The sequence below is a fragment of the Salvia hispanica genome, chromosome 5 (genome assembly GCF_023119035.1).
Source record: "Salvia hispanica cultivar TCC Black 2014 chromosome 5, UniMelb_Shisp_WGS_1.0, whole genome shotgun sequence".
In the NCBI taxonomy this organism is placed as follows: domain Eukaryota; kingdom Viridiplantae; phylum Streptophyta; class Magnoliopsida; order Lamiales; family Lamiaceae; genus Salvia; species Salvia hispanica.
The window spans coordinates 33,825,924-33,851,740 of record NC_062969.1 but is presented as its reverse complement, the minus strand read 5'-3'; the positions used below and the strand labels follow the sequence as shown (position 1 = coordinate 33,851,740).

At 36.3% G+C, this 25,817-nt stretch overlaps 2 long non-coding RNA genes and 1 pseudogene across 5 annotated transcripts; 1 reads left to right on the top strand and 2 right to left on the bottom strand.

The window, feature by feature from the left end:
* Window positions 1-353: 353 nt before the first annotated feature.
* The window catches only part of LOC125189897, a 37,700-nt pseudogene continuing 12,236 nt past the window's right edge, over window positions 354-25,817 (bottom strand).
* On the bottom strand, window positions 9,547-21,730 carry LOC125186632. Of its 4 annotated transcripts, XR_007170479.1 has the most exons (6): window positions 21,060-21,730; window positions 20,918-20,950; window positions 20,794-20,856; window positions 19,550-19,614; window positions 17,989-18,107; window positions 9,550-9,764 (listed from the first exon to the last, which is right to left on the bottom strand). It is a non-coding gene; the product is annotated as an uncharacterized LOC125186632 (long non-coding RNA). The 4 variants fall into 4 exon arrangements; XR_007170478.1 differs by having other exon boundaries at window positions 9,547-9,764; window positions 20,794-21,730; XR_007170481.1 differs by lacking the exon at window positions 9,550-9,764 and adding an exon at window positions 11,433-11,796 and having other exon boundaries at window positions 20,794-21,730.
* Window positions 20,245-22,198, top strand: LOC125186631. The gene is made up of 2 exons (XR_007170477.1): window positions 20,245-20,664; window positions 21,726-22,198. It is a non-coding gene; the product is annotated as an uncharacterized LOC125186631 (long non-coding RNA).

Genomic DNA, 25,817 nt, shown 5'->3' with positions numbered 1-25,817 from the left:
TTTCCACAGGTAAGGATCGTCCCAAAAGTAATATTTAGCTTCACTTCTAATCTTCATCCTCTGGGCCCGGGAAACTTCGTCTGAACTTGGCATCTCTCCCGTGACCAAGTAGTTGGCTAAATCAAGAAACCACGGTTCTGCATTTAGTGTGCGCTTCCCCTTCTCCGATTCCCCTAGACCGGTCAGAGCCAAAACTGCTTCCCAGTTAGGTGGTCTAGGAAATTTCCCTAGAAGGTACAAATGCTCCTCGGGAAGGCATCGGGTATGGCCTCTTCTCGTTTCCCCTCGATGTATTCCCGCTCAAGTGATCACCTACTCTATTCTCCGTTCCTCTTTTGTCTCTTACTTCCCAATCAAACTCCCCGCAAGAGTAACACCCAACGGATTAATCTCGGCTTAGACTCTTTCTTAGACAACAAGTACTTAATCGCCGCATGATCCGTGAAGACTATAACCCTCGACCCAAGGAGATACGGTCGAAATTTTTCAAACGAGTATACGACCGCCAACATTTCCTTCTCTGTGGTGTCATAATTTTTCTGAGCCTGATTCAGCGTCTTGGAAGCATAGAAGATCACATAGCTTTTTCCATCAATTTTCTGTCCTAGGACAGCTCCCACAGCAAAATCGCTCGCATCACACATTATCTCGAAAGGATGGCTCCAGTCTGGTGCCCTGATAATTGGTGCTGATACTAACCTGTCCTTAAGCAACTGGAACGCCCTTTCGCATCCTTCGTCAAAGACGAATTCCACATCATTATGTAACAACCGAGTGAGTGGTTGCGCGATTTTTGCAAAATCCTTGATAAACCTCCTATAGAACCCTGCATGGCCTAGGAAGCCTCTCACCTCTTTTTGGTTCGTAGGGTATGGTAATTTTGATATCACATCCACCTTTGCTTTGTCTACTTGAATACCTCTCTCAGAAACCACGTGACCCAGGACAATGCCTTCAGTCACCATGAAATGGCATTTCTCGAAATTCAACACTAAATGCTTCTCTTGGCATCTCTGTAACACTAGATCAAGGCTGGCTAAACAAGTATCAAATGAGTTCCCATATACGGTGAAATCGTCCATGAATATCTCAATGCATACTTCCAACAGATCCGAGAAAATGCTCATCATACACCGTTGGAAAGTTCCCGGTGCATTACACAATCCCCATCAATTTTATGTCCTAGGACAGCTCCCACAGCAAAATCGCTCGCATCACACATTATCTCGAAAGGATGATTCCAGTCTGGTGCCCTGATAATTGGTGTTGATACTAACCTGTCCTTAAGCAACTGAAACGCCCTTTCGCATCCTTCGTCAAAGACGAATTCCACATCATTATGTAACAACCGAGTGAGTGGTTGCGCGATTTTTGCAAAATCCTTGATAAACCTCCTATAGAACCCTGCATGGCCTAGGAAGCCTCTCACCTCTTTTTGGTTCGTAGGGTATGGTAATTTTGATATCACATCCACCTTTGCTTTGTCTACTTGAATACCTCTCTCAGAAACCACGTGACCCAGGACAATGCCTTCAGTCACCATGAAATGGCATTTCTCGAAATTCAACACTAAATGCTTCTCTTGGCATCTCTGTAACACTAGATCAAGGCTGGCTAAACAAGTATCAAATGAGTTCCCATATACGGTGAAATCGTCCATGAATATCTCAATGCATACTTCCAACAGATCCGAGAAAATGCTCATCATACACCGTTGGAAAGTTCCCGGTGCATTACACAATCCAAACGGCATTCTTCGGTATGCATAGGTACCAAAGGGGCACGTGAATGTGGTTTTCCCTTGGTCCTCTGGATTAACGTAGATTTGGAAATAGCCGTTGTATCCATCAAGGAAACAAAAGTACTGTTTGCCAGCCAGTCTTTCCAGCATCTGATCAATGAAAGGTAGGGGAAAATGATCCTTCTTTGTGGCTTCGTTTAGCTTCCTATAGTCGATGCACATCCTCCACCCCGTCACTAGTCTGCTGGGCACCAGCTCATTCTTTTCATTCTTAACAACCTGTATTCTAGATTTTTTTGGTACCATATGGACAGGACTGACCCACTCACTGTCAGGAATGGAGTAGATAATCCCTAGAGCAAGCAATTTTAACACCTCCTTTAGGACCTCCTCTCGCATGTTCGGGTTCAGTTTCCGTTGTGCATCTCGATGAGCCTTCGCACCTTCTTCTAAACGAATGTGGTGCATACAAAGATCCGGACTTATTCCCACCAAATCTGAAAGAGTCCATCCTATTGCTTTCTTGTTCCTTTTGATGACTTCTAATAACTCATTCTCTTGCTCCTTGGTCAGGTTGTTGTTGATTATTACCGGAAATGTCTCATCCTCCTCCAAGTAAGCGTACTTGAGGCCTGGTGGAAGTGTCTTCAGCTCCTTTCTTGTTTCATTCGTCTCCTGGGACAAGGGATTTTTGCCCGCAATTTCTGGTGATGCCTCCTTCCCAGACCCAGGAGATGTTTCCAGACTAGCCACGTGAGCTAATCCCTTAGATTTGGCTGACTCAGGACTTCTGCAGAATTCCATAATGGCCTCCGTGAGTTCTTCATCTGTCAATTCTGCTGTGTTCATTGCTGCACACCATCCTACAACTTCTCTGTCAATCGAATGACTCAACTCCGAGTTGTTGATTTGTTCCTGTATCAATTCCGTCTCAAGATACTCTTGGACTAAAGGGTTAATAACATCAATAGCATAGAGATTCTCAACATCTAAAGGCCTTTTCATCCCCTCATCTATGCTAAAGGTATACTTTTCCCCGTTATAGTCCAAGCAAATTGTTCCATCAAAGACATCGATAATGGTCTTAGCGGTACGCAAAAATGGTCTCCCTAAAAGTACCCCACTGGACTCAGCAGACTCATTATCATTCATCTTGATCACATAAAAATCAGCAGGATATAGAAAATCATGCACCTTGACTATAACATTTTCCAACACTCCTTCAGGGCAGATGCAAGTTCTATCTGCTAACTAGATCACTACCTTGGTAGCAACCATTCTCACCCCAGTCAACTTCTTATAGATCGAAAGTGGTAAAACATTTATTGACGCCCCTAGATCACACATAGCATGCTCGACCTTGATATCCCCTAGAGAGATGGGTATGTGAACATACCTGGGTCGATGCATTTTGAGGGCATCCTTCTCTTTTGTATCACAGCAGACACAGTCTCCCCGATCACAATCTTCCCATCTGGCTTGGTCTTCCCTGCAATAAACTCCTTGATAAACTTGCTGAAGGCAGGCATTTTAAGGGCTTGCAAGAATGGCAGGTTGATTTCCAACTTGCTAAAAATCTCCATGAGATCCTCTGTATCATCCTTTTTCTTCTTTGCTTCCCCACGGTATGGAAATGGTTTTGCTCGCTTTACTGCATTTGTGGAAGTCCCAGCCTGGGTTTCATCAACTCCCTTGTTTCCTTCTTTGCTCACTCCTTCCGGTTCTTGGTCTAGGAAGAATGGGTCTCTCGGTCGAGGTAGGGACCCCCCTAAATCTCCCTTCTGGAGGTCATCTTGAACAAGGCTTTCCCTGGGTCTAGGGTTATCCCCTTGATGCATCTGGCCTTTTTGTCCTCTACTAACCTGCACGGGTACTTCCTCGTCAATCTCCACAGTCGGCCCTTCATAACCCCGCCCAGATCTCAAGGTGATTTGACTAATGTTTGCTCGGTCTAGCGGTTTGACGGTGGCGGGAAGTTTCCCTTCATTCCCTCGCATTTCATTCAAGGAAACTGCGATCTGGGACAGTTGCTTTGACATCATGTCCATGGCAGCCTTATGTTCAGACTGAGCGTCTTGCAATTTGCTCTGCATGAACTGCTGTGAATTCACTAGATCATGTACCATGTCGTCTAAACTCCTCTGTGGTCTGGAGTTAAATTGACCAGAATTTGGTCCTTGACCTTCGTTCTGACGATAGTTACCTTGATGATTGTTGTATTGGCTGTTAGACCCTTGATTTCCCTGATGGTTGTTGTACTGGCTACCAGACCCTTGATTCCCTTGATGATTTGGTTGGGAATTCTGGTAGTTCCCTTGGTTATTCCTCTGATGAGGTGGCACATAGGAGCTCCCTGGATTGTTGTTCTGATTCCTATTTCCCCAATTAGTATGGTCCTGATTCCTGTACCCTAGCTGCAATTGCCCCTCTTGACCTTTCCCTGACCAGTTGGACTGCCTCCCCGGAGGGTGTGCATAATTCTTGAGCTGAAGTGGGGGTGGTTGGCCTTGATCATGGTCAGTCCATCTGAAGTTTGGGTGAGTCCTCCATGGAGCGTCCCTCTGTCTTCCTTGGTTCCAACTTCCGTCGGGATTCCAACTTCCCATCGAATTTGCCTGAGCTTGACACTCCCCTTCGCAGGGCTAACAGTAGTATGGTTGAAGTTTCCTTTCCTCCTGACCAGGGGGTTTCTCAATTTCCACCGGAGCATGCGGATTGTATTTCTCAATTGCATTTAGCAAGGCCTTTTCTAGTTTATCGATCTTATCTTCCACCTTCTTATCTTCTTGTTCCATCACTGCATTGGCTGATCCTCTCCTCAATATGATTCGCGGGTTATCATAGGCCTTCTTCGTCTCGATCAGCCTTCCCAAGGTTTCCCGAGCTTCACTTGCCTTATTCTTGGAAAAATTTCCCCCGCTCGAGGAGTTCATCAAGTCCTTTGATTCAGGGTTTGCACCTTCGTAGAATAGATAGTAAGTCTCCGCTTCTATCATTCTGTGGTTCGGACAAGCATCCAGCAGCCCCTTGAAACGGGACCAATAAGAACTCAAAGACTCATCGTATTCTTGTTTGCACTCCTGAATCTCCTTCTTCAAGGCATTCGTCTTGTTGGATGGAAAAAAGTAATCCAGAAACTCCAGTTTAAAATCCTTCCACGTGTTGATCGAGTCCGGTGAGAGCCTTAGCAGCCAAGTGTTCGCCTCTCCTTTGAGAGCAAACGGAATTGCTCGAAGACGGTAGTCCTCCTCTGTTGCCTCATTGGGTCGCTTTTGAATGCTGCATAGTTTACTGAACTCGTTCAAAAATTCATAGGGGCATTCGTTCCTACGCCCAGAGAAAGTGGGTAGAACTCCGAGTACATTCGTCTTGATATCGATCGACCTCCGTCGTGGGTTCGATACTATAGCATGAGTGGGTTCACCGTCAAGATGTGCGGTGAGCGACCCTATTTTCGGATCAGGGTCTACTAGATGAGCCATATTCGGGTCTTCGTCCTCCTCATTCTCAGAATGCTCTGGTTCTGTTGACGACTCCGGGTTCTCCTCTGTCGACGAATTCCACTCTTTTTCACTCTCTGACTCGAACGGGAATGGATCCTCCGTCCTTAATCCTGATCTGGTGGTGATGGTAGATGTAGATTCCTTGACTCGCCACCTGTATTGGCCACTCCCTTACCCAGATGAGCTTGCCCAACTTCCAAAATGGACGCTTGCGTTCATAAACTGTCAAGGAGAAAGAAAATAACAGAAATTAAAATATTTACATCAGATCTTTAAACGAAATAACAATAAACGCCATCCTTCCCCGGCAACGGCGCCATTTGAAAGTACGTGGATGTGTTCACGGTGCGCACAGAAGGAATAAACAGGTTCCCTCGGTCCAGCAAATCCACTAGATCACGTGGTCTAGGAACTCGTTGGTCGTAGGAAATCCTGGTCGTCGGACACACAGAGCACTTCTTTCAAAAACCCCCAACCACTTTACTAAACCTAGTATAGGGAAGTAGGGATCGATCCCACAGAGAAGGATGCGTAATAATCATGTTCAAGGATTTGGACTTGTTTTTGGTGTTGGCTGCTGCCACGCATTTTTCTTGGGTTGAGGAAACAAATTAAACTTGACTTGAGAATCTTAAAACTCCTATGCTAATAGCTAGACTTAGGCGAAATAACAAGAGAACGTTGCAAGAAAATTAACTGCTCAATCACCAAATCTAAGAAAACTACTCTGATTACCTAGACCTAGGAAACAAACTGACTGTGGGGACCATGACTGAAAAAGCAGGGTACGGACGAAAAGCTGGCAGAATAACTAACTCGGGTACTAACTAACAGCGACATCATCTTCTTCAACCAAATTGCGTAAAAAAAACTCATAAGGAAAACAACATGAATGAAATCAGAGCAGAGCAAACTAAATCTAAATCAAATTGATGCATAACAATGAAGAACTGAACGGATCTACAGATGCTAGACGAAGTAAAACAGGAAACAAGCAGAAAACTCAAATCCATCTAACAACTTCCTTTTCTCACTTCGGATCCAACCTCAGACGCTAAATCCACTCCGGATCCAAGCGTCCGACGCAAACTCCTCCCAACAGAAACACTTCATCACTTCAGATTTAAACAATAACCTCCAATCAATCAATAAACCACAGATCTATCACCAAATTCCCAGATCGAGTACCACAACATCAAAATAAAACAGAGATCGACATAAAACTTGTTAAAATAAACTCTCAGCAGCAAGATCTACGTAAATCAACTCGAAATATCACAACTAAACGCAACCAACAGAAGCGAAAAGATAACGAGTAACATCAACAGCCAAGTCGACTCCCGAAAGTGAAGTTCGACGCAAAAGTGCAAAACAACCGAAATTAAAAAGAGATTGTATCTTCGTCCACACGCGGACGGTGTTGCAACTGAGACCTTCTAAAGAAATGAACCCTTCGTAACCCCGAACTACCCCAGATCTCTCATTCCCAAGTGTGTGTTATGTGTGTGAGCTAAAAGAGAGTAAAAAAAAAGTGATATCCTTGTGCGTTGCATGCTCTTCTATTTATAGGCGTTGGAGTGGGGTCCAGCGAGGTATAGATAGACTTTGTTGCCCTCAGCTACTGACTCCCTCCGTCACGCCTTCTTTCCTTTGAATTCTGCTCACTTCACTTCATTACTTTGCTAGACCATTTCCTTCAGCATTTCCTCGATCTAGCGATTTTTTCACACACCTGGCTTAGGAAACGTGTTAGACCCAGCAAATTATAACGCTTTTCACCATATAACCGATGCATGAAATTAGCCTTATCAGCGAGCGAAGGGTACTCGGACCCGATGCAGTCGAAGAGATGATTGGAATTGTTCGACAAATTCGTGCAAGAATGAAGGAAGCCCAGGACAGACAAAAGTCATACGCTGACGTCCGACGGACCGACTTACAATTTCAAGCCGGCGATAAAATTTTCCTCAAAGTGTCCCCGTCGAAAGGGATAACGCGCTTTGGTGTTAAAGGAAAGTTGAAACCGCGTTTTATCGGACCTTATGAAATTCTGGAAGAAGTAGGACCCGTAGCCTATCGATTGGCGCTACCACCAAGCCTTGGAAATGTGCATAACGTTTTTCACGTATCGCAGTTGCGGAAATATGTGTTTGATCCGAAACACGTGATCCACTATGAAGAAGTCGCGCTAAATTCCGACTTGAGCTACGAAGAGAGACCCCAGATGATCTTGGACCGAAAGGTTCAAAATTTGAGAACTAAATCCATTACTAGTGTAAAAGTACTATGGAGAAACCACGAATACGAGGAAGCCACGTGGGAGCTTGAGGACAAGATGATGGAACTGTACCCAGAACTCTTTCCATGAAGGTACAAAATTTCAGGACGAAATTTCTTTTAAGGGTGGTGGAATGTAACGCCCCACTTTTTCAAACCCTAAATTTCGGGTTATAAAATTTTTGCATTAAATGCCTTTAGTGCTATGGTATTATTGATGAGTGAATTAATTGCATGATTGCTTTGTGACCTAGTCGCGTTGTGGAATTAAGATTTATTTGCATAGTCAAATATATGACATGGCGTTGAAAAGTCAAAGATGTGGAAAATATGACGTGGCCGTGGAATGGTCAAAGTCGTTGGAAAATGTGAAGTGGAGGTGAAATTCGAATATGTGAATATTTTGATGTGGGGTGAAATAATATTGTGGTGAATTATTTTTCCTAAGGGATGAGTGAGAATTAAATAGGAGCACTATTTATTTATTTGGAAATTTCGACCCATATCATTATTGGAGGAGAAATCCTATTTTCTTGGATTTAATTATTTACTTGGGATAATTATCCGAATTAAATCCAAAGTCCGAATATTCCTAATTTATATCATAAATTTTCGGCCCCCATGATTGTATCAAGGAGATTTTCGAAAATCTCCTATTATTGGGAGAAGGGATTATTTTATTATATTATTTGATCCCTTGTTTATTCTCTTCCATATATAAATTCAAATATCTTAGCATATCTTACCATATCTAAGAAGATCTTGTCATATCCTATTTGAATTAGGATTTGAATTTAAATCATAGGCATAAAAATCGCCAATTCCATAATTATTTGGGAGGATTTATTATTTTTGTGCTCCGTGATATTTTATTCTACTCTGTAAAATATCCAAATAAAATCATAGGCTAATTAAATAGCCTATAATTCGAAAATCCCCCTTATTTTCCCAAATTACACGCCAACTACTAAATCAAATCTCTCCATATCTTCTCCAATCTTTAATTTATTTAATTAAAGATATTATTTTTGCACTCTATAAATAAGAGAGAACCTAACCCTAGAAGTGAGAAAAATAAGGACATGGTCCTAAATCTTTATTGATGAGAATGAGATCTGTATTATCATGCCTTGATTTGTTTTATCGTGCCTATCCCTCGTGGCTATGCCAATATTGATTAATCGAATTCGGATCCTCGTAGAGCCGCAAACTCTACTTGGGTTAGTGTACACCAATGTTAGACCGAGTGTTGGCATACGGGTCGGCCGGTCTAGTGATCTGGATTGCGGCCGCATTCCTTGTCATGTAGAATGAGGATATGGTAAACGTCGATGTGAAAAATGGTTGCGCGACCGTGATATTTGATAAAGGATATAATTTGGTGCCTCGGGCCTTTCTAAAGATAAAACCCCGATGGACACTTGAAAATGGCATGATAATTGCTATGGTTTATAAATCTGCTTTCGGCATAAGTCCACTGAGTATGTTTATAGTACTCAGCCCTGCATGTGTTTTCCCTATGTGCAGGTTGAGCAGTGACGAGCGGTTGGCGGTGTTGAGCAGGATAATTGAATAAAATGATTGTTATGGTACTTCGTGTGTAGTTGTGTCTTCATACATGGCTTCACCTTCTCTTGGTTGCTTCCGCTGAAAAATATGAAACTTTCTATAGTTCTTTGATGTTCGAATTATTTTATTTCTTTGGGATATTGAGACATGATTACCGTTGGGGTTATTTTTGAAACCTTGTCATTTTGGGAATGTTAATTGTGATAGTCCTTTCTCTTGAAATCTCATCGCTAAGGCATTATTTCTTCTCTTATTGATAGTTGCTCATTAGATACTTAGGGAAAATTTCTTTAAATGAAACCCTAGCCTATGATCTTGTTGCATTTAAGTCCGCCTAGTTAACGATCGCCGCATTTAATATACCCTAAATGGGCGGGTCGTTACAGTTTAAATAAATAGTTTGACCAAAACATTTAATATTCAAATAGCAGAGGAAAAACTACAGTAATGACTTGACATTTAAATCCAAAAATAACGGTTATCATAATTAATAATCCAAGAGTAAATGGGGCTCAAAAACATAATTGTGAAAAATAGTATTTTTCTCAACGGAAGCATTCAAGAGAAAGAGTGACGTCATGTGTGAAGACACGACGACCCTCGAAGTTCAAAATAAAACCCAACAAGACTTTCAAGTTCGACTCAACACCACCCCAAGCTCATTGCCTCTCAACCTGCACATGAAAAAAACACATTCAGGACTGAGTACTACTCCTTCCATCCCAAGATATTAGACTCATATACCATTTTGGGGTGTCCAACATACTTGAGCCATTTCTATTTATGGTAAAAATTTACTTTATTAGCAACTCCACTTACGCCACTAAACAACATCTCCTAAATTCCTGTGCCCAAAAGAAAGGGGTCTAATATCTTGGGACGGAGGGAGTATAAAATATTGTGCTATCAAAAATATTTATCATGCCATCATCAAGTAACCATCGGGGATTTAGCTTTAGAAAAGCCTAAGACACTAAAATATTTCATCATTCAAAATCATGACTACGAAGAAAATTTCCCATATACGTCAACCATATCTGCACATACATGATATGGACTGTGTGTTGGGGCAGCGAAAGACACGTAAAACAAACATATCCTTACGAATCTATTTTAGGTGATTATGTATTTGATTCCAATTTCATACAATTAAATCTAGATTTATCCTAATTCATAGGATTAGATCAAGGCAATCTCATGTTTTTGCGTGGTTCTCCCAAGATCTCACTTCAATATATTGATTCTTCAAGATCCACCCACCCGTATGAACAATCAAGGACGTGGGAATGAATGGAAGATTCGTGGTCGACGAATCATGGATTGACGGGAGATTCAGCTAGCAACATCGAGCCACTTTACTAGAATGAAAAATTCTTTTGCTTTAATTCATTTTGATGTGTGGGGTCCTGCACCGATTACTGGGGGTTATGGATTTCATTATTTTCTGTTATTTGTGGATGATTATTCTCGCATGACTTGGGTATATTTCCTAAAAAATAAATCTGACAGTTTTGAGAAGTTTAGCGAATTTTATGCTCTTATCCAAACCCAATATAATCAGAAAATCCAAATCCTTAGATCAGATAATGGGAGAGAATTTGTAAATGAAAAAATGCAAGACTTCTTTCGGGAAAATGGTTTAGTTCATCAGACTTCTTGTGCCTACACTCCAGAACAAAATGGGGTAGCCAAGAGAAAAAATCGATACACCCAGGTAACAATCAACGATCTCTACATCAAATAGCATGTTTATCAATAATTTGATGTGATATTCTATAGATCAAGATTAAATTGCATGAAATTGGAACCGAATACATAATCAACTAAATAGATCCGCAAGGATATGTTTCTTTTCCGTGTCTTCCACTGCGGTAACCCCAACAATTGGATCAGAGCCAATTTATTAAGCTCTGATATGTATTTGATTAATTGAAATTTTCGAAAATTAGTGTAAAAATCTAGGGATTTTCGAAAATCATGCAATTACATGTTATATGTTTATAATATGTGTTGGATATATGTTTTTCTTGAATTTATTTTCAGATCCATGACATGATGTTCTAGCGATGATTGAATATTGAGATTAATATTCTAGATCTATGATAAACATCATTAAATCTATATATTCTAAGTAATATATACTAGATTATATGTATAAATTGATACATATATGTATGTGTTTAAGTGAATATATGTGTTTGAATTAAGAAATAAGGTGATCCATGATTGAATATTTGGACCGATGAAAGAATATTACGAATTTTAGATCTAATTCAAGTTCTTCACAAAAATATTCTAAATCTAAGCAAGTATTCATAGATCTATATATTTATGTTCTTGAATATGCTAAAGCGATTTAAATGGCTAAAAGCTTGAAATTTAAATATGCATATTTTGACATGAACATAAGTGATTGTTACAATTGAAAAACGAGATAAAATTGAATCAAAAGAAAAAAATAAAATTGAAACTAGGGTTTCGAAAACCCTAGTTTGGTATCCGCTGCAGATCGGGGCGAGAGTTGGCCTTACTCGTCATCCGACAACAGCTCCAGTCCAGTGGTAGCACGACAGACGATGGATCGAGGCGGCGGCGAGAGGCTGCAGCAGCGGCTGCAGCGGTCGACTGCGGCCCGAAACCTTAATTAGGGTTTGGTCCGCAGTTTTGGTTTTCGTCCCTTTGTTTTTCGTGTTGTCGTTTCGTTTCCTGATACACAAATTTATAATTTTGGTTTAAAATCCTAAACCAATTAAACTAAGAAGAATTACTTAACTTGTGAGAAATTGGAATGATTTAATTAATTAATCATGATTTCCAATTTGTAAGGGAATTTCTTACCTTATTTAAAATTGCCATTTAGAATAATTAGCTCAATAATTTATTTAATTTGTTAATTAACTGATTTAGGTAGATTCCTTCCCTCTTGGTAAAGTCAAAATAATTAACATAAGAAAATTCAATATTTGAAACCTAATTTTTTGGCCTTTCTATAATTGGATGGAATTTTAAAAGAATATTATCTCTAATATATGCTTTCATATTTATTTTAAGGCTTAATTGAAATTGTCTTTATTTTAATTGGTGGTTTGTGGATTTATTTCCTTGAAATATAACTTGGCAAAAGACATAAAAAAATTATTTAAAGGCCTTAAAATTTCAAAAATTACATTGTTAAAAATTGGATGAATTTTAATTGGAATTCAGTTCCTAGATTAAAAACCTGAATATCTTTAATTTGATGAAGATGAATTTTATTTCATTTAGGACGATAATTTAATTTAAAGATAGAGATAAATTCATTTGGCATTGAAATCCTCAATTATTAAAGTTTGAAATAATTAATTGGAATTTAATTGGAATTCAATTCCTAGATTAAAATTTGAATTGTATCTTTAGTTTTTTATGAAGATGAATTTATTTCATTTAAAGAACGTCAATTTAAATTAAAGCTATGAGAAATTCATATAGCACCAATTTGCTATTAAAATCCTTAATTATTTATTTAAATTGAATTTTGTCTTTAATCTTTGATTAAGGTGAATTTTATTTCATTTAGAGAACATCATTACAAATTAAAGATGTAATAAAATTCTTCTTATCATGTGATTTTCTGAAAGCTATGAGAATTTTTATTCTCGAATTTAATTGGTGTTTTTAAATGGATTTAGTCTTAATTGGATAAATGCGGATTTTTATGTCCATGTGGGCATTATCTTATTAAATTAAGACTTGGCTAATCTTTTATGATATACACCTAGACAATAATTTAGGAATGGTGGATTATTTCTATCTAAGTATATTCTAAGTATATTAAAAGGTATTAATAATCAAGATACATTGTTTTAATTAATAATGTATGATTATTTAAGACTAGACTTTAGGTATAGATAATCTTGTTTATGTGAAGGTAGAATATTATTTTTATCTATATTAGATGTTTAATTAAATAATCAAGTTTCGTCATTATGTTTATGTGAACTTCTTGCAAGTGTGTTTACATGTTCTATGATGATTTATGGATATTTAATCGTCTAAGTTGTGATTTTATTTGTTAAAATCTAGTTTTAACTTAAGTATCGCCTATGTACTTGTTGTATGCTATGGATAATGTGCTTTCAATGCCTTAGAAATGTGCATGCATAGCTAGTAACATGTTTAGTTATCCTTTGAATGTGGATGTCTGTCTGATCTGCTTAAGTGATACTTCCTCTGTCCGCGGATAGGAGTCCCGGTTCACTTTTACTATAAATGGTAATAGGGTTCCACCTTCCACTAACGCATTTCACTCACATTTCATTTAAAACTAATATATACAAGTGGGAACCCTATTTCACTAACTTTTTTCCACCCACTTTTCTTAACATTTTTTAAAACCCGTGCCGCCAAGAAATGAGACTCCTAATGGCGGACGAAGGGAGTAATTTAACAGTAAACCAAAAACTCCAAAATATAAAGCGATAATTACAACAAGTTTGTACATGGCCTCCATAAAATTGATCTAAGTACGAAGTAGTGACCGACCTGTCATTACGGGAGGAACATTACCAGTTTGTATGTTTAGATTTCTCTAAATAAAGGTTATTAAAATCGGTAAAATTAGTTTTTCAGTAATATTGCGACTGGTCTTTACCAGAGCAATATTGCTACGAAATTATAACGACTTGTATTTTAATAATGTTTGGAGAGAGTTATAGGAGGAATTGCTTGTCCGATTCGACCTTTCTTTAGAGGAGTTCACGCATAAGTAAGGAATCCGTAGTGCATGGTTATAACGCTTTAGCAATATTAGTCAGTCATGCCATTTTTGTGGCTGTCGATATTGTGGCCAGTAAACCTAATAAATTTCTTGCATGAATATGACATTGCTTCTTAGTTTAACACCGTTTGTGTTTGATTTTTATGGATGTAAGATGTATTAATTATTTTATGATTATTTGCAATTCCATGATATTTTACATGTTTATATTACCAGTGTTTGTTCTTAGCTTGAACGAAATGTGATTACAACTTGGGACATATATAGTGTCATTCTTAAATCAAAGGAACATGATTCCGATGCATATGTGGAATGGAAAAAGAGACTCAATACTGATCAGTTAGCTGGTGATATGAAATCGTCCTTCTGCCTTTCATACACCAGACAAGGATATGGAAGCTTATGATCGATGGCATGCTGCGAGTAGTCATGTTAAGCAGTTTTTGTTAGCCTTGGTCGGCAATGCTCTTGGCTGGATTGACAAGCCCGACAGACCATTGATATAAGAACCCAAATGGTTTGATTGGTTGTCCACCAAGTGTCTTATGAGATCGGTGGTGAACACATTGAAGAAAACTGTCTTGAAGGAAGACCAAAAGATGAGTGACTATGTCGTAGAAATGTTGTATAGTTTTGATAGACTCAAAACGCTGTGTGGGAAAATAAAGTCCGGAGACCCAACAACTCATGATCCTCGATGGCCTTCCAAAAGAGCTATGAAGATGCAAAGAATGAGATTTTGTACACTTGTTGGCCAACATCTCTTCTAGTACTGTTCAACAAGCTTATTGATGCTCAAATTAAGATGAGGAAGATACAAAGAAATGTGGCAAAGAACTCTTCTGACCTAGGACGGGAGTCCGACATGGCAGAAAGTTCAAGTCAAGTTCATTTGAAGAGGAGAAATGTTTAATTTCGACATAGCCATAACACTTTTGTGTTTTTGAATAGTGGGAGTTTATTTTGCTTATATTTACGATTGTTGAATTTTAGTTTTTGATATTGTTTTTTTGTCACGTTGGATTATTGGTTTGGAATTTTTATTCTTATATTATCCGTTACTGTTTGGGAATATCAATATCGCTTTATAATGCTTGCATTATTAAAAATGAATTTTGATTATCCAATTACTAATGTTATCGAATGAAACTAAATTTAATATCAAAATGTTTACTTGTGATATTTCTTGTTGATTAAGTTATTAAGAAGTTTTACTTCTAAGTTGTTAAATCAACAAGAATATACATAAGTAAACATTTTGATATTAAATCTGGTTTCATTCGATGTCATTAATAATTAGATCAAAATTCATTTTTCCAATAATGCAAGCATTATAAAATGATATTGATTTTCCAAAACAGTAATTGATAATCAAAGTATAAAAATTCCAAACCAATAATCCAATGTGACATAAAAAACAATATTCAAAATATCAAAAACTATAATTCAACAATAGTAAATATAAGCAAAATAAACTCCCACTATTCAAAAACACAAAAATGCTATGGCTATATCGAAATTAAACATTTCTTCAATTCATATGAACTTAACTTGAACTTTCTGCCATGTCGGACTCGCGTACTACGGTCAAAAGAGTTCTTTGTCACATTTTTTTGTATCTTTCTCATCTTGATTTGAGCATCAATAAGCTTGTTGAACAGTACTAGAAGAGACGTTGGCCAACAAGTGTACAAAATCTCATTCTTTACATCTTCATAGCTCTTTGGAAGACCATCGAGGATCATGAGTTGTGGGTCTCCGGGCTTATTTTCCCATCCATCGTTTCGAATCCATCAAAACCATACCACATTTCTATGACATAGTCACTCATGTTTTGGTCTTCCTTCAAGATAGTTTTCTTCAATGTGTTCACCACCGATCTCATAAGACACTTGGTGGACAACCAATCAAACCATTTGGGTTCTTATATCAATGGTCTGTCGGGCTTGTCAATCCAGCCAAGAGCATTGCCGACCAAGGCTAACAAAAACTACTTAACATGACTACTCGCAGCATGCCATCGATCATAAGCTTCCATATCCTTGTCTGGTGTATGAAAGGCAGAAGGACGATTCATAGTGAGGAACAATTTCAGATCACCAAACAATCGATCAGTATCGAGTCTCTTTTTCCATTCCACATATACATCATTATTTTATTCCTTTGATTTAAGAATTGCACTATAAATATCCCTAGTTGTAAGCACGTTTCATTCAAGCTGAGAACAAACACCGATATTATAAACATGTAAAATATCATGAAATTGCAAATAACCATAAAACAATTCATACATCTTACATCCATAAAAATCAAGCACAAACGGTCTTCAACTAGGAGGCCCATGTCGCTGGATCTACCGAAGCAAATCCGACGCGCCGCCGAGAGCACCACCGCATCCTCGAACCGTCGGCCATCGTGCTCTCATTGGACTGGAGCTGTCACCGGACGACGACCAAGACTGGTCGTCGCCCCCAGCTCCTCCCTCGTCGCTATGGGTGTCGAAACGGGTACTCGCGGGTACCCGCACCCGATTTCGGCCAAAATTGTTGTCCCGATACCCGTCCCGCACTATGTCGGGTATTACCCGATACCCGAGTCGGGTATCCTGCACCCGACACGGCGGGTACCTGACCCGACCCGACCCGATTTTTTTTAAAAAAAATGTTTTTGTGTTTATTATTTGCATTATCCTCAACTTGTTGATCGTCATCCGTAGTAATGTTAGTATTTTAATGCATCTTAAAAGCATATAAAAGAATCCAAAAAAAATCTTTTTTGTTTATTATTTGCATTATCCTCAACTTGTTGATCATCATCCGTAGTAATGTTAGTATTTTGATGCATCCTAAAAGCATATAAAAGAATCCACAGATCATTAGTGATTAGACATTGAACATCTACAATTTAATAAGTATATGTATGCTACTGTTTATATCTCCAGTGTGTACATATGCTACTGTACATATGCTACCATATTTATACATATGCTACTGTACATATGTTACTATATACATATACTACTGTATACTATAGAGTATTGGTATTTGTATGCTCTTTATTAGAGGAAAAAATGACAAAAAAATTATATGTTGAAATCTGAGTATGACCCGAATAATTTAAGTTATATTAATATTTATACTTACAAAATATTTGACTATAATTGGATAATTTTCGGGAATATCGGGTATCCAATCCGATACCCGCAAAACCAAAAATATGATTACCCGATCCCGACCCGTTACCCGTTTTCGCCGGGTAGCGGTACCCGATACTCGACGGGTATCGGGTCGGGTGTGCGGGTACCCAATACCCGCTACCCGTTTCGACACCCCTACTTGTCGCCAATCTTTGATGGGCTCGAAGCTAGGGTTTTTCGAAAACCTAGTTTCAAATTTTGTTTTCGTTTTCAATTCAATTTGATTTCTCGTTTCTCAATTGTAACAATCACTTATGTTCATGTCAAAACATGCATATTTAAATTTCAAGCTTTTAGCAATTTAAATTATTCTAGCATATTAAGAACATAAATTCATAGATATATGAATGCTTGCTTAGATCTAGAATATCATCGATCCAAGTATTCAATCATGGATCATCTTATTTCATGATTCAAACACGTATTCACTTAAACACATACATATGTGTATCAATTTAAACATATAATCTAGTGTATATTACTTAGAATATATAGATCTAATGATGTTCATCATTGATCTAGAATATTTTGTAGATTTTGGGATTTAAATCCAATAATCTCAATTTTCAATCATCGATCTAGAACATCATGTCATGGATTTGAAAATAAAATCAATAAAAACATAAACCCTAAACCCTAAAACATAAATCCAACGCATATTATAAACATATAATATATAATTGCATGATTTTCAAAAATCCCTAGTTTTTTACACTAATTTTTGAAATATTAAATTAAAAAAACATAATCAAAGCCTAAGAAATTGGCTCTGATACCAATTGTTGGGGTTACCGTAGAGGAAGACACGGAAAACAAACATATCCTTACGGATCTATTTAGGTGATTATGTATTTAATTCCAATTTCATGCAATTCAATCTAAATCTATAGAAAATCACATCAAATCGCACATAAGCAAGCTATTTGATGAGAGAACCGATTGTTACCTTTTGATCCATGAATGGATTGATGTTGCTAGCTGAATCTCCCGTCAATCCATGATTTCTCGACCACGAATATTCCATTCTATTCCCATGTACTTGAATGTTCATCCGAGTGGGCAGATCTTGAAGAATCAATATAGTGAAGTGAGATTTTGGGAGAACCACGAAATAACATGAGACTGTTTTAATCTAATCTTATGAATTAGGATAGAACAAGAACAAAATCCAAAACCATAATCTCCCTAGAGCAAGGGCACGAAAAACAGATGCAAGAGGGAGAGAGAGAAGGCCGACGACGACTAGGGTTTGGAAAGGAGTGTGTTGTGCTATTGTGTGCTAGGGTTTCCTACCTCTCTTCACTATTTATAAGATGAACTTCTATTGGGCTAGAATGAGAATCCATGGAGTGATTAGATGTTGGGTTAGCCCATTAGACAATAAACTTATTAAATCAATTAACCTATGATTTAACATATTATTTAATGGAGTATTATTTTATTCCATTAAAGAATAATATTGAACTCTCATCTAAATCACTAAATCACGAAGAACTTGGGTTCTATTTTATTTTAGCATTTAAGATTATCTTAATTCATTAATTTTATTCTTTGTCTGCTATGTGATTTGAAACTTTATTTATCATTCATGGAACTACGCAGATTTCTAAATAATAAATTGCTTTTTCAAACATCTCTTGGAGATAAAATCATACCATACTTGACATGCGAATTCTATGAAATAATATTATAATATTTTCATGTTATTCAATTACTACCACCCAAGATATCATGATTGACTTGCAAAAAACTCTCACATATTGACAAGTCAAAGTGACGTCTGATTAAATAAACAATATTAATATTTGCAAAGACTAAGAAATACTAAAATTTCTGAAGTATATTGTTTTAGTAGATAGCAATAAAAAATATATTTCGGGTTGATCCATTCAGTGCTCTACCACACTAGTGTTACTAATCTCTTCTTAGGTAAGAGAGAATTATCACAAACACTGTAACCATACCAATATATATCCAATGTCTATCTAGGTTGTAATTTATTTTTTCTTCTTACTAGATTCGGTCAAGTCCCCTGCTGAGAACCCATCAGATTCCCTACTTTAACCTTTGGACTTGTTTATTTACATTTCAATAAATAAACCATTATATTATATTATCTATTCTCATAATTAGGTTTACAAGTGGAAGTGGCGTTATCTCGTATACGTGCATGAGTTGACTGTACAAGGCCATGTACGCTCGAAACATCTTTTAGTATACAAACCCCAACACTGTGGTAACAATCCAAGTCACTAGACCGGCCAACCCATAAGATGACATACAGTCTCTCATAGGTGTACACTAATCCAAGTAAGGTTTGCGGCTCTACAAGGATTCTAATTCGATTTAAATAATACATGGCAAAGCCATTACAGATAGACACGTTAATAACAAAATACAGCATGATAAACATATTCACATTTCATTCTCATCGATAAAAATAGTTAGGACATTGTCCTTATTAAATTCTCATCGATAAACATATTCACATTTAAAAGAAAGCTCACCTCGAGTGCTTAATCCTCGATTAAATTCTTTCCCTTACGATCTCGGCTCGTTTGCGAAGATTCACCTTTAGAATTTAAATAAAAAATTATCAACACAAAGAATCAAGTAAATAAATAAGATGCATGCATCGTAAGGCTTTGATTATTTTTATCGATAAGATTACAAATTTTTCCAATTAGAAACTTAGGTATTTCGATTAATTTTGGCTGCCCAAGGTCGTGGTGACGCCGGCCGACCACTCACGTTTTCAACAAGCTCGTGTTGTCGTTCTCGAAATTCTTCTTCTCCTTCGGGATGATGTCGTAAAACAATACTCCCTCCGTCCCACCACAAGTGATCAACTTTCCATTTAGAGTTGTCCCACCACAAGTGATCAATTTCATTTTTTTAGCTAAAAACGAAACTTCAACCATTTTTTACTTTATTCTCTTTCTTACTTTATTATCTCTTTGTCTCTCTTACTTTTTCCTCTCTCATACTTTACTCTCTCCACTTTAATTTAATATATATCATTTTCTTAATTTTCATGTCCAAAAGAAATCCATCACTTATAGTGGAACGAAGGGTGTATAATTTTACTCTAGCCCCAATAATATTAAAAGAAATAGCACGCACATTTAATCCATTCTAACCCAAAACATTTTAAATTTCCGTAGGCCCAAAAATAATCATGCCGCCCACTATTATGCCCAAACCAACCAAAAATAATGTGTAGAAAACCCAAGTCTATAACAAACCCACTCAATTATTGGCCCAAATCAAAAGAAATAAACAAGAAAAAAGGGAGCTAGTGGTAAAACAATAGAGAAAAAAGAAATGAAATATATACTCCCACTCCAACTCTCACACGTAGACCCTCCACTTTAACAATCATCAAATAGACGCTCCAACAAAATATTCCCATCCCCAAATTTCTCCTTTCTTCCCAAAAATGGGACTCAAGCATACACCTCCAGAAAGGAAATTTCCGTCGACACGAATTGAATAGAAATTAGAGCTCCGTCTCTCTCATGCTCTCTCTCACCACATCGAAAACGAGATTTCCAATTCACCGCTGCAGATCGCCGTCGCACTGCCCCAAACGACCCCGATTAGCCCCGTTTCCCCATTAAAGGTACGATCTTGATTTATTTATGTTTCGACTTCGATTTATTCGATTAGTAGCTTGATTGCAGAGAGACGACGGCGTAGAATGTATGGATGTAGTAGTATGAAATTCAAATTGGGTGGAAGAAGTGTATACCTTCAATAACAGACTGTGAGTGAAAGAAACAAAAAGATAGGCGCTACTTCCTCCCTTGATTTTCTGACAGAAGGGTTACAGTGAGTTGTTTCCGCCATTTGAAGAATAGTTGTAGGGAGTTTACCTTAAGCTGGATTGGATTTGGTTATGAAGAAGCCTGTTCAAGCAAGAATTGCAGATTGTGTAGAAAACAACAAATTGTTAAATTAGCCAAAACGTGTGGTTATAGGAAGGAATAAATCGTGAAAAGTTATGTGGCCGATTACCTTGACCGAGTGAGTGAGAGTTAAGAGAATTGGCATTGTTCTTGTGAGTTGTTGCAGATTTTAGAGAAACAATAGGTGTGGGGTGAAACTTAATTTGAATATTATGGAAAAGTGGCGGTAGGAGTAGAGCAGGTTAGGGTTACGGTTGGGAAAAGAAATACCGTGATTGTCAATGAATTAAAGAGGGGAAATAATTTCCAAATTGATTGAGAAATCTATACAATATATAAAAAGACAGTTTTGAGGGTATTTAGGGAAATAAGAGGAGTTTTGAGGGTATTTAGGAAAATGCCTTTTTAAAATATATATTATTATTTAAATATTAACATGAATGTTGAAGACAACGTATTTGGTTTAGAGTCAGTTATTTAATTTCATAATTAGTGGATAAGAGTTGGTTATTTAGTTCTATAGTGGATTAATGGTATAGTTAGTGGCATAATGTTTTCACGAGTACTTATTTATCCTACCAAATCAATTTTTTTATATGTGAATAAGATGATTTGATTTACTTTACATCTCATTTACTTCATTTATGATGGGTTTGGTTGCATTCTGTTTATGAAATAGGTATAACTGCACTTACTCTACTCATTGAGCTGTCGGTTCCTTTTGCTAAAAATTTTGAGTATTCATATTTCTGCTGTGAGCTTACTCTATTGGCAGATTACAAACACATACACAACAACTGAAATTGCATTCACGGGGGACACTACGTCAGACTTCATTACTGATGTAGACAATGCTGATGCTTTGAGGGCAAAGATTCTCATTATGGAACAATAGATACAACGCCAAGATATTCAAATCTGCAAGCTTTTGGTGGCAAAGTGAGAGACAAACAAGCAGAGTCTTGGTCTCAAAAATATAATGATGTGAACGGAAGGGTTCCCTTTGGAGAATATGCAGAACATGAGAATTCCACCTTGGCCACAAGAAGAAATGGCTACTACAGCTCTGCCGACAAAGGGCTCCGAAGAGAAGTTTTTAAGGTTTTGTTTTCTCTTAAATTAACTTTCTTACCTACTAATTGTTTTTCTTTCTGTTCCTTTGGTGTGCTGATGTAATAATAATGTATATCACATTATTATTATTATTACTTGGAGTAGTTAATACAATATTCCAAATAATTTCTTTTTTGTTCTTTCATCGAATGCATGTGGTGTGAATTGTTCAATTGTGCGCTCTCAACGGTCTCATCTTATGCTTTGCCCTACATATTATCGTTTTAATACATATTGATTGTTGATTTTGTGCATTGCAAATTGATTTTGTTCTCTATTTTGTTGTAGTTTTAGGTAAATATTGTAGTTTTAGGTGAAGCGGGCGACTTTAAAAATGACAAACGAGTTATTTTACCTATGAGTTCTATCGAAGAATGACGAATTGTGAAGAATTGAAGGTTTTAGTTTATAATGATGAGATTTATTGTAATTTTAAAGTTAATGTAGTTTATAAAGAAGTTTTAAAAATGACGAGTAATTATCCATTGTGTTTAATTCTTTATTGTGTTAGATTTTTATATTCTTATTCCATAATTTAATATTTAAACATTATATTAAGTAATTTGTTTCAGATTTATTATGTTTCATTGTTGATTTGCATAGATTTTTTATTCTCAGATAACTAAAATTGTTACTCATATTGTTTATTGTTAATATTGATTCTAATTTTATTTAATTAATTTAAAATTTAAAATTAATATTTTAAAAATATATTAATATGTGGATAGCACGAGCGAAGAATAAGAAGAATAAGGGCTGATTGACTGGTTTTAATTGAGAACTTTATTTTGCAGATAATGGGAGAATCGGAGAAGTGGATCTTTACAGATTTAATTTTCTGCAATTGAAGATCCTAGAATTTAATTAAATTAATTTGGGCTCACATCCCTTGTATTTTATTTAAATTTTGTAGTTCATACTTTATAGTATTTCAAAAGATTGGATTTGTATCATTTATTTAATTTATCGGATCCAAACATGGAATTGAGTCCAATAAATATTCCTCAAGGAAATAAATTATTAATATTCGACTTGTGATTTTACCGTTACAATTTCAAACTAGTTAAGCAAGTTATCTTGTGTCTTGGCAATGATCCCAACCATTTGAATAACAATTAAATTCACCAAGTACTGATTATTTAAAAAGTCTCGTCACATAATCAATGAAGTTGACTTAGTCAACGCACAGTCAAAACTTCAAATCGAATAAGGTTGCTAGAATATCAAATAACCATCTCATTTGTCATTTAATTCACGGACTTCACGACATTAAAAGCATTAAATTAATAAGAGTGAACTACATAAACGGTACCTGATCTTTCACTTTCGCACATAAACGGTACCTGATCTTTATTTTATATCGTTTTTGGTACCTATTAATCACATTTTTGGTACCTGATGCAATTTTCACCCCAAAATACCCTCTAAACAAATTCATTTTTCCATTTGTGTCATAAAGGGTATTTTGGGCATTGACAAAACTAGTACCAAAATGATATTATAATACCTTCTCTCATTCTCCCCACTCTTTATACTATTATTATTAATCAATATTAATATTATTATTTTGATGTTATAAATTAATAATTTATTTATTTTTTAATATCATTTAAATATTTTTAATCATAATTATAGTTATAATTATGTTTAAATATAATAATAATAATAATAATAATATTGTTATAATAGTAATAACTAGTAGTAATTAATAAATAATAATAATTATTTTATATTAAATTAATAACTAATCAATATAGTCTTAATCAAAATTTAAAATTGTGTATTGTATTCATAATGATAAAGAGTTGAGCATTTTTAGTTAGGTGTTTCAACCTTAAAATGAGTATAAATAATTGATTAAAAATATTCAATTGATTTAATTATTTTAAATAATTAATTTAATTAGGTGTTTTGTTATTGATTTATATTATTAATGCAATTAGATGAATGTATAAAACACTAAAAAAAAGAAGAAGAAAAAAAATAGAAAAGAAAAAAGAGGAAACATAAACTAAGGAAAAAAAAAGAACAAGAAAAGAAGATAAAATACTAAAAAGAAAGAAGAAAATGAAAAAAAAGAAAGAAGAATAAACTAAAGAAGAAAAACAGAAATAAGAAAGGAAGAAAAAAAAATTACATATTTGGTTCTATTTAATTGAAATTCCAAAAATATCCTCCATAACAAAAAAATCACATGTTTGGTACCTAAGATTATTTTTGTCATGGGGTACCAAAAACGATATAAAATAAAGATCAGGTACCATTTATGTGCGAAAGTGAAACATTAGGTACTATTTATGTAGTTCACTCGATTAATAAAAAGGTTCGAAAATTAGGATTCAAAAAGTGGGGGATTACACGCCGGCTGTGTATGCAAAATTCTCGTAGCTTCCTCGCGATCCGCCAGGTTGGTCTTGAAGCGGTGACTCGCTGGAGTTGGCAGTTCTGGGCGGTTACTGCAGCAAGTTTTGAGGAGTATATACGACGGTTTTTGACAGAAGCGTGGGTGAGTTGGCAGTTCTGGGCGGTTACTGCAGCAAGTTTTGAGGAGTATATACGACGGTTTTTGACAGAAGCGTGGGTGAGTTGGCAGTTCTGGGCGGTTACTGCAGCAAGTTTTGAGGAGTATATACGACGGTTTTTGACAGAAGCGTGGGTGGGGGGTGGGGGGGGGGGGGAGAAAAACGGCTGGAGATAGAGTTAATATTTGGGGGATTTTAAAGTTTGATTCATGGGGAGATTTAGGAGATAGCGTGGAGATTGGAGTGAGGACTATGGGAGAATTATTGGAGAAATTGGATGTTGCTAAGCTGGAGATTAAGTTAGAGGAGAAATTCTAGAGAAAGTTCCAACAAGTCAAGCCATCATCATCTTCAAATTGTTGCTCCATGAATTCTAGGGTTTCCATTTGTTATTGTTCCTAGTTTGATAATGCTTGGCTAAAAATCTCTTCATGCTCCAAACATGTAGATGAATGATTTGTTTGTATGATTTATTTTATGTTCTTCTTTATCTTATGATCGTCGTATCACAATTTTATTGCTTGAATCTATTACTTTTGATGCATCATTTGTAGTAGATCTTTATTCTTATTTAAATGTCTCTTTAACTTTGAATAAGATAGATATTTGTGGTAGTGAATTATCAATTCGAATTGTTTAGATAATAATTTGATAATGATATTTCATGTGCTAACAGTAGTTGATCTTGAGTCTCGCGCATCCGTAGGATTCTTAGGTTAATGAAAGTTAGTTTATAGAATATGTGTTCAGCTATTCTTAAACTATTGTATGTCGAGCATGTTCAGTGCTAGCATTGAGAATTCATTTTATAGTCCCGTAATTCATAACATAGAATTGAATATTAGAATAAATCATTGTTTTATCGGTAGATGTTTGGCGTAACAATCTCTTCTCTTAATTCATCTTGCTCGTTTTTTTCTTTTAATTATTGTTGCATTTTCTTTAATCAAAATCTTCAAACTAAAGTACTTTTTATTATGTGTTTTATTTGCTTTAGAGTTATATAATCTTTACCTTCCCTTTGGATTGACACTCAATACTACATTCAACGTTGTATTCTTGCAGTATCGTTATAATATTAGAGTTATTTTTATTAAACTTGTATGATCTTGCACGTGATAGTTGAAATTGAAAATTACACATCATAAGACATGGTATGGTTGGGTTTTGTGTAGGGGTGAGCATTCGGGTTTCAGTTCGGTTTTTTATCCAAACCGAACCATACCTGAAAA